We start from the raw sequence: 15,460 nt of genomic DNA on the forward strand, positions 1-15,460 counted from the left end.
ACAATACTACTTGCGGACGAGCACGTGAAAGATATATTTAAAAACAGGTCTTATTCATCATTGCTCAAATTTGGCCGATTCTAGCACAATTGGCAAGGAATTAATGGTAATATTAGAGATTTAGGAAACATAATATCGAAGTTATATGCTTTGTGAGTGTGCCACTTGATTTTTTTGTTTATTATGACCACATATGGTAAAAGCACTTCTCTCTGTAATCTACTACGTAGAAATGCATTATTGGTAACACTTACCTGCAGACATTGATCGATTTTTTGTCGAGGTTATTGAGAAACTCATTCTGCCCTGCCTTGTAGGTGAAATGTTCGTCTAGAAACCCACTCTCAAATAGGAAGGGCCACCCTGTCTGAATGTCTGCTATCGGCAAATTGTTACAGTAGACTATTGATATCACGTCTGTGTTCCATGTGATGCTTTCATAATATGGTATCTCCCGCAATAACTGCAACTTTTACAGATTTCTTATACCATAATTGTAACATGCTCTAATTGAGATTCTTGACAATCATGCTAGAAGTTTGAAAAGATTTCTGACAACTTGTTAATGAACAATTTAAATCCATTATTGGAGCATTTACATATAGGCCTATAAGTCATCTTAACTTTCTGACATTATATAGCTATCACATAGTTTGGTAATATACTGGTATCGCCTACCCATCAGTATAACTCAAACCTCCTACATTGATCAACTTCCTCATTAAAACGGAAGAACTCGCCTTCTTGGTCAATGGCGGATCGCGGTTCGTGACAGTCACCATCTTCTAGCTAGCAGACGCTTTAGACCTGCCGCCTCCCTCACAGAGCGTTCGTCCCAAACCGGAGAACTCTGAATGCCATTGAAACACTCAATGAGCTCAGACCTAATTTCGGACACGCCCTGCACCACGCGTGATTGGAAGTTCCAACGTGTTGGTGCACAAGCTGGGAGACGGCGGCTACATATCTGGCGAAGGAGGTCAGAGCGATTCGGCGAAACGGAAAAAAATGAAGAAAACCCCGAAACATTTGCAAAAAATATACGGACGAGAGGGGTATCAAGACACAGTGTAGTCGAGTGTAGTCAGGAAGCGTCTGCTTCCATAAATATCCGAATGCGGTAAATTTTCAAGCATAAAAGCAACGCAATGGAAATACATCAGTATAGTTTTATATCGACTATATGAAGGCGACTGGTTGATAGAATAGTTCGCAAGATTTTTAGAGTTCGAAAAAATGGAACCTCCTATGATGCTGGTAATATTTGGAAACATTCCGTTTGTGATGAGAAGTCTCGATATTGTTGACTTGAATTGATTAGTTTTAAAACCAGATATTATCAAACGCAAAAGCATATGATAGTTGGGTAACCGAGAGCACTTTAGTGCGAAAGCCCAATCAGTGCTAGAAATCGTTGCGCGTAGGCCAAGAAACGTAGTACGTAGCCTAACTATATTTAGGGTTTCTGCGTGAAACGAAGGTTTCCTAGGAAACTGTCGGGCCGATCCGGACGAAACTTGGCATGTAGGTCGGGGATCGTGTCCATATGATCGGCCATAGGAAGTGGGCCAACACGGGCTTTCAGTAAATCGGGCTTTTAAAGGCCGTTTATCTCGATTTCCGGGGCGGGAAAGCGTTTGCCCGAATATTGGGAATTTTTTCAAGTAGTATTGGCGGTGGGAGTGAAGTCTCCGCCCCCTAAGTAGTGGAAAACACGTGGAAAGCCACGCCCACTTGGGGCAATTGATTTCGGACGATTCTGAGCACTTGGAATGGGATTTCTGGCAAAGCGATGTTCGATTGTTGAAGAGAATAATTAATCGAATATTTCACCGTCATCAACTTGGTAATTCCCCCTACCCTTAACGCTCAAGTGACATCGGAACGTTGCGCACCTCAGATTGAAGCTATCAAGAAACAAATTAGATAAGAATAGTTGGAAAAATTAGTTAAATGCTTCTTTCAAGATTTTTTTCCCCCTCACTTCCCAGTCACGCTCCAGCGATTCTAGCTTATTTATGGCCTCAGAGAGATCCCAGCAGAAATCTAAAGACATGGGCTCGGCTGGAAAAATTATTCGAATCACTTCCAGGTGGAATTTTTTCCCCATACTCTCCAGTCACGCTCCAGTGACTTTGGCTTATTGTATGCCTCTTAGAGGTTTTGTTAGGAATCTGAAAAGATGAGTATGACTTGAAATATCGTTTGAATAATTTTTAAACCGAGTTTTTTTTCTTTAACCCCTAGTACGATGATTTTATATTATACCTCGAAAACGATAACAGGTAGAGATGTCATATTTGGGTGATACAAGGTAATTGAGGTCAAGTTTTTCAAAAAAAATTGTCACCACGGTTGAGTGATCACAGACCCAAAATTAATAAAACTCGACTTCCGTTAGAAGTGACTGTTTTATGATGTGTTATTTAAAGTTTTAAACAACTCAACGGTCAAAAGACTTCGGGAGTAGCGCGCTGGACAATTTCCGCCATTCGTACGGCGCAACAACCTATGTTCTTCCATCGCACACCTAAGGAGCGTCCGCTTTTTACCTTGTCCGAAACGTTTTCTTACGATTCCCCTCGCAGCTATGGACGAAGGAGCGACTTCTTCTGTATGTTGTCAAGACTTCCAGGAGACTGCAATATGTGTTGATAGATTATGGCCAACATCAATATAATAACACAAATATTCTGATCATTAGTGCGATATAAGCAAGGAGAGTAGCAAATAATTATCAATATGCTTCATAGACAGTTAAACAAAGCCACTCCGTCTTTATAGAAGATCACCGCTACTTTAGCATATGTCGCTCTAAAAATGTTATACACCTTCTAATAAGGCCACGTGTGGATAACCTATGCTATTTTCAAAAGGCTTGAGCTGATTCTGAAATGATCATTTTTAAAATTTTTTACGCCCCATTTTAAAAGCATATGCCTTTATCTTAAATCGACTACGCTTTACAAAACGGTCATATCTTTTATGAATTTGCAATGTCGCTTCCAAATTAACTTTTCCTATGCTATAAATTCTACGCTCATTTTTTATTGTTACTATCTCGGCTACAGATAGCGTTGTCTAATGTACGGGTTTTCAAAGCAGATCAAACATGCTCTGTGTCCGTTTGGAAAAACCATGATTCCTTGGAAAATGCTTTTTAATTTTTAATTTTAGATTGACATAACGGAATGAACTTTTTAATTTCAACTTAAATTTTTTTTAATTTAGTTTTTACTTTTCTACACTGAAACCACGAAATGAAAATCTCAATAGTTTTCATATTAATCTAGGTCATCGCTTCATGCTGGTGTCAAGATGAACCGAGTTTCACTGTTCACCCAAGCCTGGTTGTCAGATTGCACATCGTGATTCGAGCAGACTAACTTTTGACATTGATAAACATACCAAAGAATATCCGATCTCATGCAAGTCCAATAGTACTGTCCTTAGCTGTCTTGATTTGGCATCCAGAAATTTGGGTAAAATTTTTTCTTTATCTTCTTGTGTAAGTGTAATTAAGTTGTGTAATTAACAAACTATTGTTTTAATTAGGCTGAGTTTTGCGTTATTATCTACCAAGAAATAAGGTTTTTCGATATTTTGCATGATGCAATCGAATCTAAAAAAAAAAACTTTTATTTAGATATCACAAATATCAGAATAGGATTGAAAAAATTGGAAAACAGGTTTGATGAAAAAATGGAGAGTTTCGGTAAAGAAATTTTTGCTCAGTGCCGATAGTTTCTTATTACAGTAAAATGCAAATTTTCCCACACTTTGTGATTTCTGTTCTGTTTATTTTAAGTTTTTATTTCAACCCTAAGTACTCGAACATACAGCCAACTGTTTAACAAAAAATCATCCTTCGAAACAAATGAGTGAAAGCTCCAAAAAATGTAAGAAAGTGAACTAAAGACCTTAAGCGATATTAATTCATAAGAATCTCCTTGTAGCTTTCATTGTTAGATTTGAAATAAACGATCTATTGAGGGAAACTACGAAACAGTCTGATAAGATCAGAGAATTGAAGGAAGGTTGGTGGAAGGAAGGAAAGATTATTGCAACAGTGTGATGCTTGTTATACTGTAATTGCTAAACTTGGGGAAATGATTTGCAATTCCGTAAAGTCAAGTGCTAACCATCGCTATCAACATTAAATCATACTCGAGTTTTCAACGCTCTAAGTTATTCTTAATCTTTTTCATATTTTCAGTGCCGGAAGGTTTTTTGCAATAACACAGTTTTACCAAAGCGAGGAACAGAGTCTTCTATTTTTATGTCCCAATCATATTTTCATTACTGCAACGAATGTGTGTCTTGATCTACTGGATATTCATATTTTTAGACTTGGTTGAAATTCAAGAAATGAATGAAAAGTTGGTAGAAGAAAACAATAAGATGAAGAGAGGTGAGAACCATCAAAAGGGCCTGAATACTGTTGTTCTAGCTTATAGAGATGTTTTACATATTTTCTGGACTCTGGTAACTGCTATGACAAACATGGCTATTTTAACTACTGCTTTGAAATCCTTAATATAATATTTCATATTGAGCAGCTGAATGTTATTTTAAATGTTATTCTATCATTAAATTTGATTAAAGTACAAGAAATGAATGAGGAGTTGAGAGATGACAACGAAAAGATGGAGAAAGGTTAAATATGTCGAATAATTTTCGTTATTGACATTGTAGTTTGCTGGGAAATATTTTAGTGCAGTGTGAGTACATTTACTGGGATATATTTTAGGGAAAATGGGACATCTCAGAAATCGTATACGTATCCCATAAACATGATGAGAATTCTATTTGTAACATTTTTCAACAATCTGTACGACCTGGGGATTTTGTGTTTATGAGAAGTAAATTATTGTAACGTATGAAACAGGGGGCATTTTTTACAAATTAAAATTTCTTACGAAATATTACATTGCAAAGTTGGTAGACAGTTGATGCAGTGAAAACATTCTCCCAAACTATCCAGGTAAAGAAATGATATTTTTTTAAATTACTGCAACGAAACACATCACACGAAAATGCTTGCCGTGGCTGTAATATTAATGAAAAAAAAACAGAAAACATTTCAATAGAACTTCATTTTTCCGAAGGAATATCAGAACTATCTTATAAATATCAGAGTATGTTTAAAATCAGCAAATATTCCACAAATTTTTCATTTCTACCAATGAACAATTAAAAACGCTAGAGATTTGTAACGATTGAAACTCGCATAAAGGCGTTGTTGTTTTGGAAAGTGGTAGATAGCTGGAGGAGGTGTCTAATATTAATTATATGATAATTTAGCGATATCCAAGATTGAACAAAGACTTGCTGTTATGGAGAAGCCTCAGAAGCTTCCAAATAGATCCGGGCTAATTAACAGACCAACAACAAAGCCTCGGGGAACATTGAAACCAACTCCTCCTCCAGGTGAATAATTTATCCAATCCAAGTTGTGATTTGTGAATAGTTGATGTATCATTCGAATTAAAGCGATTATAAAACAAAACGATATCCCTACATTTGATGGAGCCGAAGCCGAGTAATGTCAGCAAGTTATAAATGTTATTGAATTTTCTTCTGCATAATAACAACCAAAAAAAAACATACTCATTGTTTTATTGGCTTCATTACATTTTCTCAAGCCTGTTAGTTTGATTTGGGATATTGAAGTACTCTTTGAAGGTGCACCTTTTTCAAAACAAGGTATGATCAATATTTATTACTCGATAAATTTTCACATGTACAGATATTTTATTTCAGAAAACTGCAAATTGAAGATTGGAAATATCTGTTATTTCGCTGTGATATATCATAAGCAGAATGTCAACTATGACAAAGCAGTTGATATCTGTAAGAAACGTAACGCAGATGTTGGTTTAATTCGAGATGAAGAATCTTACAATGCGATTATGAATTACTTGAAAAAGAATATTTCAACGAAACAGACCTGGGTTCATATATATATAAGTATCAACTTTGATCCAATGGTTAGTATCATAAAGTTATGCCAATTATTCTCATATTTAGGAATATAAAATACCTTACGAGATGGGCAAAGTGTTAGTCAAAGATGTTTAATTGGATTAGTTCATTATCTACATCTGTTCAGGCGGTATATTGAATACCCTTTTTTATCTGTTTCTGACTCCGGATAAATTTACTCCGAAGTTTTTTTGCAAAGTTTTTGATTGTCTTGGCGTTAATGTCCATCGTTATTTGAAATTGTTACCCATATTAATTCCACCTCAAGTTCACAACTTGGGGCAAACCCAGCGTTGTAATTAAGCTTTTAATTGGCACATGAGCAACAACAGAACGCAAAATAACGAGGTGTCATATATTAGTGATATGCATTGCCAACAGGCTTGTCCATGGGACATATTTGAAGTCCAATTCCATCTCGTAGCAATTAATGCTTGTTCCATCCCATCACATGGAACGTTTTTCATGGGAATCACATTTATTTGTGTAGCTCTTCCACCATGAATTAAATAATGGATACAATTATTGAAGAAAAGGAGGAGTGAAAACATTTGAAAGATAAAAAGCATAAAGACTTAGGTTATCCATGACGTAATCAAGGTATGACACGACAAATGTCTCATGGAAAATACTTATGTGCTGTCTCTCATTCCATTCGCATAGTCAAGCCTGTGCATTACCACTAGCCCACTAGCCTACACTATTGACTCAAAATGATTGATCTTGTTTCTTTATGAAGTTGGCATTATTTTTACACTCGCTTTATCTTGCTGCTTCGTCGTACATTGGAGATTATTTATAGTCGTTTTTAACAACCTACTAATCAGAAGACTCGTCTTTCTCTGAACTGCTTAAAGTTTAGTAATATAGTAATTGTGCAGTTTAATATATTCGGACAAATATTTACCAAGCGCATGAATATGAAGTTTTACATGATAACACGTGAGAGACTAGAAATACTTGCGTTCACATTTGATCAAGCATGGGTCGACAATAATATATCGCATTTTGACCGGGTTAAGCTTCGTGAGTCAATAGTTTAGGCCAGTGGTTCCCAAACTTTTTAGAGTTGGAACCCACTATTTTTTACCACAGCTTACGGCTATTTAACGTCAATAAATTAATTAAACATTTATGGAGAAAACAAATTTATTTTCTCAAATTAAATTTTCAGTGAAGCTAGTCAGAGAGATGAGCTTGTTTCTTGCTATTTTCCATAATAGACTTGACATTTATTTCAATTTCAGATAGTTTTAGACGTAAAAAATTGAAAAGTTGCAGTTTATTTCAAAATTCGCTTATAAATTTGCTTTGCCACCGATCCTAATAACCAGTATAAATAATCAAAGCTTTCTACATCTTTTCACGACCCACTGAGATTCCTCTTGCGACCCACGTGTGGGTCGCGACCCATAGTTTGGCAACCGCTGGTTTAGGCTAGTGGTAATGCACAGGCTTGACTGTGCGAATGGAATGAGAGACAGCACTCAAGTATTTTCCATGAGACATTTGTCGTGTCATACCTTGATTACGTCATGGATAACCTTAGTCTTTATGCTTTGTACCTTTCAAATGTTTTCCTTCTTCCTTTTTTTGTAATAATTGTATCCATTATTTAATTCATGGTGGAACAGCGACACAAATAAATGTGATTCCCACGAAAAATGTCCCATGTGATGTGATGGAACAAGGATTAACTGCTATGAGATGGAATTGGACATAAAATATGTCCCATGGACAAACCTGTGGGCAATGCATATCACTAATATATGACACATCGTTATTATGCGTTCTGTAATGCGATTTTAGGTAATTTATGAAATTAAATGAGCGATCAAGCATAATCCCGTGATATATGTCATCTAATTATTTTCTTTTAAGACTGGTGACGTCACACCTGCAGATTCATTCATTAAATGAAGTCGGGATGGTATTCCATTCACGGGAATTAATTTTAAAGATCGTACAAATGTTTATTTTATCTCAATGTTAATTCTAAACCGAATTATCATGATCAAGGGATGGCGAATGCTGCTCCTACATGGGAGCGTAACGGAGTTATTTGTGAGATCTAATGATCTAATTAAATGTCTGCTTGATTGTATTTTTTCACTCTGGATCCATCATCAATGAAACATAAATCATTGAATCCTGATTTAAAATTTAAACGTTTGGTATTTGTAGTAAATGCAGTATATAACAGTAAATATCAATTATTAATTTAAATTAGCATAATTAGTTAAACTAAATTGCGTTTGATGGAGAAATTTTCAATATTTCGATTTGAATTTTTCAGTTCTGCAAACACTTTCGTTAAATTGGATTTCAGTTAAACAAGAAATTTAAAGAACTAATTACCTATTAATAAATTAAGCTTTTGTTTGATATTTATTTGGCAAGGTTTAGACATTTAAATTTGATTCACTTACGTTTAGAAATATGAATATAGTGATGTTACAAATTTGCCTAATAAACAAGCAATAAATTCAGTTTCTGTGTAAAATCTATTGTTTTTCATAATGCTGTTTCCCAGCGGGATCAGTTTGAGTACGGATTAGGTACGTTAAATTTACAATAATTTATCTCAAAGGAACGCAAAGCTTGAAATTACCTGAATAGGTAAAAAAATAAAAAGGTTTACCGACTCATTCTGTGAAATTGTATGGCGTTTATTTACTTTGAGCAATGCTAAATTTGTTCAAGGGTTTTTTGGCACCGCATCCTAACACTTCCCTGATTCGATAATGCGACGGAAATGTATCAACCAATTAACAGAGAAGTACATTGCAGTAAGAGCATTAGAAATTTGGTATTTTTGCGGTGTATTTCATGTACTCAAACATGAGTGAAAAAAAGTCTTCTTTGAGCAAAGTTCCAGGCGACAAGAAGTTCTATGAACTAGAAGTTCTGAAACTATACAGAAATGTCTTGTTGAACTTATTCAGAGGTAAAAAAGACCCATCCTCTTAGAGAAGTTATGGGTGACCTTTGAAATGCGAAAAGTTACTGAAATAACATAGGATTATGGTGGCGTCGTACATGCACTCAAAAGTAAATGAGACTCTGAGCAAAATTCCGGGTGATCACTGAAAGTCCAAAGGCTACTGGGACTATCAAAAATTAAAAGTAAATGAATACCGGACTATTATCTAGTTATACTGCATTGGAAGCCACCGTCAGATTTTTATTTCCCACTTGTTGCAAAAGTTCCAGATTTTCATTACTGCAACGAATGTGTGTCTTGATCTACTGGATATTCATATTTTTAGACTTGGTTGAAATTCAAGAAATGAATGAAAAGTTGGTAGAAGAAAACAATAAGATGAAGAGAGGTGAGAACCATCAAAAGGGCCTGAATACCGTTGTTCTAGCTTATAGAGATGTTTTACATATTTTCTGGACTCTGGTAACTGCTATGACAAACATGGCTATTTTAACTACTGCTTTGAAATCCTTAATATAATATTTCATATTGAGCAGCTGAATGTTATTTTAAATGTTATTCTATCATTAAATTTGATTAAAGTACAAGAAATGAATGAGGAGTTGAGAGATGACAACGAAAAGATGGAGAAAGGTAAAATATGTCGAATAATTTTCGTTATTGACATTGTAGTTTGCTGGGAAATATTTTAGTGCAGTGTGAGTACATTTACTGGGATATATTTTAGGGAAAATGGGACATCTCCGAAATCGAATACGTATCCCATAAACATGATGAGAATTCTATTTGTAGCATTTTTCAACAATCTGTACGACCTGGGGATTTTGTGTTTGTCAGAAGTAAATTATTGTAACGTATGAAACAGGGGGGGGGCATTTTTTACAAATTAGAATTGCTTACGAAATATTTCATTGCAAAGTTGGTAGACAGTTTATGCAGTGAAAACATTCTCCCAAACTATTTAAGTAAAGAAATGATATTTTTTTAAATTACTGCAACGAAACACATCACACGAAAATGCTTGCCGTGGCTGTAATATGAATGAAAAAAACCAGAAAACATTTCAACAGAACATCATTTTTCCGAAGGAATATCAGAACTATCTTATAAACATCAGAGTATGTTTAAAATCAGTGAATATGCCACTAATTTTTCATTTCTACCAATGAACAATTAAAAACGCTAGAGATTTGTAACGATTGAAACTCGCATAAAGGCGTTGTTGTTTTGGAAAGTGGTAGATATATGGAGGAGGTGTCTAATAATAATTATATGATAATTCAGCAATATCCAGGATTGAACAAAGACTTGCTGTTATGGAGAAGTCTCAGAAGCTTCCAAATAGATCCGGGCGGATTAACAGACCAACAACAAAGCCTCGAGGAACATTGAAACCAACTCCTCCTCCAGGTGAATAATTTATCCAATCCAAGTTGTAATTTGTGAATAGTTGATGTATCATTCGAATTAAAGCGATTATAAAACAAAACGATATCCCTACATTCGATGGAGCCGAAACCGAGTAATGCCAGCAAGTTATAAATGTTATTGGAATTTCTTCTGCATAATTACAACCAAAAAAAAAACATATTCATTGTTTTATTGGTTTAATTAGATTTTCTCAAGCCGGTTAGTTTGATTTGGGATATTGAAGTACTCTTTGAAGGTGCACCTTTTTTCAAAACATGGATTGATCAATATTTATTACTCGATAAATTTTCACATGTACAGGTATTTTATTCCAGAAAACTGCAAATTGAAGATAGAAAATATCTGTTATTTCGCTGTGATATATCATAAGCAGAATGTCAAATATGACAAAGCAGTTGATATCTGTAAGAAACGTAATGGAGAAGTTGGTTTGATTCGAAATGAAGAATCTTACAATGAGAATATGAATTACTTGAGAAAGAATATTCCAACGAAACAGACGTGGGTTCATATATATATGAGGATCAACTTTGATCCAATGGTTAGTATCATAAGGTTATGCCAATTATTCTCATATGTAGGAATATAAAATACCTTACGAGATGGGCAAAGTGTTAGTCAAAGATGTTTGAGACAAATTGGGTTGGTTCATTATCTACAACTGTTCAGGCGGTATATCGAATACTTTTTTTTATCTGTTTCTGACTCTGGATAAATTTACTCAGAAGTTTTTTTGCAAAGTTTTTGATTGTCTTGGCGTTAATGTCCATCGATATTTGAAATTTGTACCCATATTAATTCCACCTCAAGTTCACAACTTGGGCGCAAACCCAGCGTTGTAATAAAGCTTTAAATTGGTACATGAGCAACAACAAAACGCAAAATAACGAGGTGTCATATATTGGTGATATGCATTGCCCACAGGCTTGTCCATGGGACATATTTTATGTCCAATTCCATCTCGTAGCAATTAATGCTTGTTCCATCCCATCACATGGGACGTTTTCCGTGGGAATCACATTTATTTGTGTCACTCTTCCACCATGAATTAAATAATGGATACAATTAATGAAGAAAAGTGAAAACATTTGAAAGGTAAAATCATAAAGACTAAGGTTATCCATGACGTAATCAAGATATCACACGACAAATATCTCATGGAAAATACTTGTGTGCTGTCTCTCATTCAATTCGCATAGTCAAGCCTAGGCATTACCACAAGACCACTAGCCTAAACTATTGACTCAAAATGATTGACTTTGTTTTGTTATGAAGTTGGCATTATTTTTACACTCGCTTTATCTTGCTTCTTCGTCGTACATTGGAACTTATTTATAGTCGTTTTTAACAACCTACTAATCAGAAGACTCGTCTTGCTCTGAACTTCTTAAAGTTTAGTAATATAGTAATTTTGCAGTTTAATACATTCGGACAAATCTTCACCAAGCGCATGAATATGAAGGATTACATGATAACACGTGAGAGACTAGAAATACTTGCGTTCACATTTGACCAAGCATGGGTCGACAATAATATATCGCATTTTGACCGGGTCAAGCATTGTGAGTCAATAGTTTAGGCCAATGGTTCCCAAACTTTTTAGAGTTGGAACCCACTATTTTTTACCATGGCTTGTGGCGACCCATTCAACTTTAAAAAATTAATTAAACATTGATGGAGGAAACACAATTATTTTCTCAAATTGAATTTTCAGTGAAGCTAGTCAGAGAGATGAGCTTGTTTCTTGCTATTTTCCATAATAGACTTCACATTTATTTCGCTTTTAAATTTGCTTTGCCACCGATCCTAATAACCAGTATAATTAATCAAAGCTTTCTACATCTTTTCACGACCCACTGAGATTCCTCTTGCGACCCACCAGTGGGTCGCGACCCATAGTTTGGGAATCGCTGGTTTAGGCTAGTGGTAATGCACAGGCTTGACTGTGCGAATGGAATGAGAGACAGCACACAAGTATTTTCCATGAGACATTTGTCGTGTCATACCTTGATTACGTCATGGATAACCTTAGTCTTTGCTAAAAGATAACCTTGCTTTTTACCTTTCAAATGTTTTCCTTCTCCCTTTTTTGTAATAATTGTATCCATTATTTAATTCATGGTGGAACAGCGACACAAATAAATGTGATTCCCATGAAAAACGTCCCATGTGATGTGATGGAACAAGCATTAACTGCTATGAGATGGAATCGGACATAAAATATGTCCCATGGACAAGACTATGGGCAATGCATATCACTAATTTATGACACATCGTTATTATGCGTTTTGTAATGCGATTTTAGGTAATTTATGAAATTAAATGGGCGATCAAGCATAATCCCGTGATATATGTCATCTAAATATTTTTTTTTCAAGACTGGTGACGTCACACCTGCAGATTCATTCATTAAATGGAGTCGGGATGGTATTCCATTCACGGGAATTGATTTTAAAGATCGTACAAATGTTTATCTCGATGTTAATTCTAAACCGAATTATCATGATCAAGGGATGGCGAATGCTGCTCCTACCTGGGAGCGTAACGGAGTTATTTTGTGAGATCTAATGATCTAATTAAATGTCTGCTTGATTGTATTTTTTCACTCTGGATCCATCATCAATGAAACATAAATCATTGAATCCTGATTTAAAATTTAAACGTTTGGTATTTGTAGTAAATACAGTATATAACAGTAAATATCAATTAATAATTTAAATTAGCATAATTAGTTAAACTAAATTGCGTTTGATGGAGAAATTTTCAATTTTTCGATTTGAATTTTTCAGTTCTGCAAACACTTTCGTTAAATTGGATTTCAGTTAAACAAGAAATTTAAAGAACTAATTACCTATTAATAAATTAAGCTTCTGTTTGATATTTATTTGGCATGGTTTAGACATTTAAATTTGATTTAATTACGTTTAGGAATATGAATATAGTGATGTTACAAATTTGCCTAATAAACAAGCAATAAATTTAGTTTCTGTGTAAAATCTATTGTTTTTCATAATGCTGTTTCTCAGCGGGATCAGTTTGAGTACGGATTAGGTTCGTTAAATTTACAATAATTTATCTTAAAGGAACGCAAAGTTTGAAATTACCTGAATAGGTAGAAATATAACAATGTTTACCGACTCATTCTATGAAATTGTATGGCGTTTATTGACTTTGAGCAATGCTAAATTTGTTCAAGGGTTTTTTGGCACCGCATCCTAACACTTCCCTGATTCGATAATGCGACGGAAATGTATCAACCAATTAACAGAGAAGTACATTGCAGTAAGTGCATTAGAAATTCGGTATTATTGCGGGTATTTTATGTACTCACACATGAGTGAAAAAAAATCTTCTTTGAGCAAAGTTTCAGGCGACAAGAAGTTCTATGAACTAGAAGTTCTGAAACTATACAGAAATGTCTTGTTGAACTTATTCAGAGGTAAAAAAGACCCATCCTCTTAGAGAAGTTATGGGTGACCTTTGAAATGCGAAAAGTTACTGAAATAACATAGGATTATGGTGGTGTCGTACATGCACTCAAAAGTAAATGGGACTCTGAGCAAAATTCCGGGTGATCACTGAAGGTCCAAAGGCTACTGCGACTATCAAAAATGAATAAAAGTAAATGAATACCGGACTATTATCTAGTTATACTGCATTGGAAGCCACCGTCCTATTCTTATTTCCCAATTGCTGCGGCAAAAGTTCCAACATGTGTTACATCGGTTAAAGTTGGGGGAAACAATTGTCGTTCTTAAACCGTTATCCTGCCCACCACTCCCATGACCTCTACCACGTCTCGAAAAATTGAAGCATGAAGGTCAACAAACGCCAACAAAAGAAGAGTTAGACAGGAAGATAAAATAAGCGGAATTCAAAGACAATAGCGTTTATATAATTTGCAATGAGTGTGTACGTATTACGCTATTATGGAATGGTGTACGTATTCTTGCCATACCCTTGACTAAAGGTAGAAAAAGAACTAATGGAAGGTTACAAGATTTCTCAAAGCAAGGTCTTGAGACCTCAACTCAGTTAAAAGCTTACTGATAGAAAAGTTACAAGTTTGCTAAAAGCAAAACCCTGAGCTCTCGATAAAAAGTGTAAAAATTATTAAAGCAAGGTCCCGAGCCTTCAACAAATAAGTGTTAAGAATATTAAAAACGGAGTTTACAATTTGCATAAAGCAAAAATTTTGAGCCCTCAGCTAAAATCAAAAAGAATACTGATAGAAGAGTTGCCAGTTTGCTTAAAGCAAGATCCTGATTCCTCGACTAGAAGTGGAAAGAGTACTGATTGAAGAGTTAAAAGTTTGCTCAAAGCAAGATCCCGATCCCTCAGCTAAAAGTGGAAGAATACTAAAAGTAGACTGGCCAGTATGCTTGAAGCAAGAACCCGAGTACTTAACTAAAAGTGGAAAGATTATTATTAGAAGAGATGAATGTTTGCTTAATACAAGATCCTGATCTCTCAACAAAAGGTAGAAATAGTACTGATTAAAGAGTTGCAAGTTTGCTCTAAGCAAGGTGTCGAGCCCTCAACTGAAAGTAACAAAATTACTTTACTGTCGATTTTAATAGCATATGTAAACTAATATTTTAAAATCCGTTGCGATTTCTCAAAAAATAGAATATTGCAAAAAACTAAAGTTAATTTTGCGATACATAATTTCTAGGAAACGGCAAAAAAATCTTCGACCATTCAAATTTTCTTGAGGAAGTTCTCTCAAAGCGAGTTCACTCGCTTCAAAAATTAAGAAGATTTATTTTTAAGCTAAATTGTGCGACCAACAAAATGCCAAGAGTTACTGAGTCTATTGGGAATGATAGTGTCGGATTCTTTTTAGTAAAAAAGGATTGACGCAAGACTTAAGAATAACAGCTATGCAGTGAATTAACCATAACTTAAATTATATGAATTTTTTTTTTCAATTCCAACATTTTTTTTTCTGGTTTGAACATTCCCTCTACACGGGCTATAAGTCGGCGAATGAGAACGGTTACTGAGACAACAAGTTCTCAAAGATCAGAGGAAGATAATTCAATTTAAAATCTGCGAAAAAGCATGGTTACATAACATAGAGCTGATGGGGGAGAGTCT

At 34.9% G+C, this 15,460-nt stretch overlaps 1 long non-coding RNA gene across 2 annotated transcripts; it reads left to right on the top strand.

Moving 5' to 3' along the window:
* Positions 1-3,196: 3,196 nt before the first annotated feature.
* On the top strand, positions 3,197-13,031 carry LOC144425589 (uncharacterized). Of its 2 annotated transcripts, XR_013477544.1 has the most exons (3): positions 3,197-3,482; positions 3,647-3,715; positions 12,739-13,031. It is a non-coding gene; the product is annotated as an uncharacterized LOC144425589 (long non-coding RNA). The 2 variants fall into 2 exon arrangements; XR_013477543.1 differs by lacking the exons at positions 3,197-3,482; positions 3,647-3,715 and adding an exon at positions 10,809-10,901.
* The last annotated feature ends 2,429 nt before the right edge of the window (positions 13,032-15,460 follow it).

The sequence above is a fragment of the Styela clava genome, chromosome 8 (assembly GCF_964204865.1).
Source record: "Styela clava chromosome 8, kaStyClav1.hap1.2, whole genome shotgun sequence".
NCBI lineage: Eukaryota > Metazoa > Chordata > Ascidiacea > Stolidobranchia > Styelidae > Styela > Styela clava.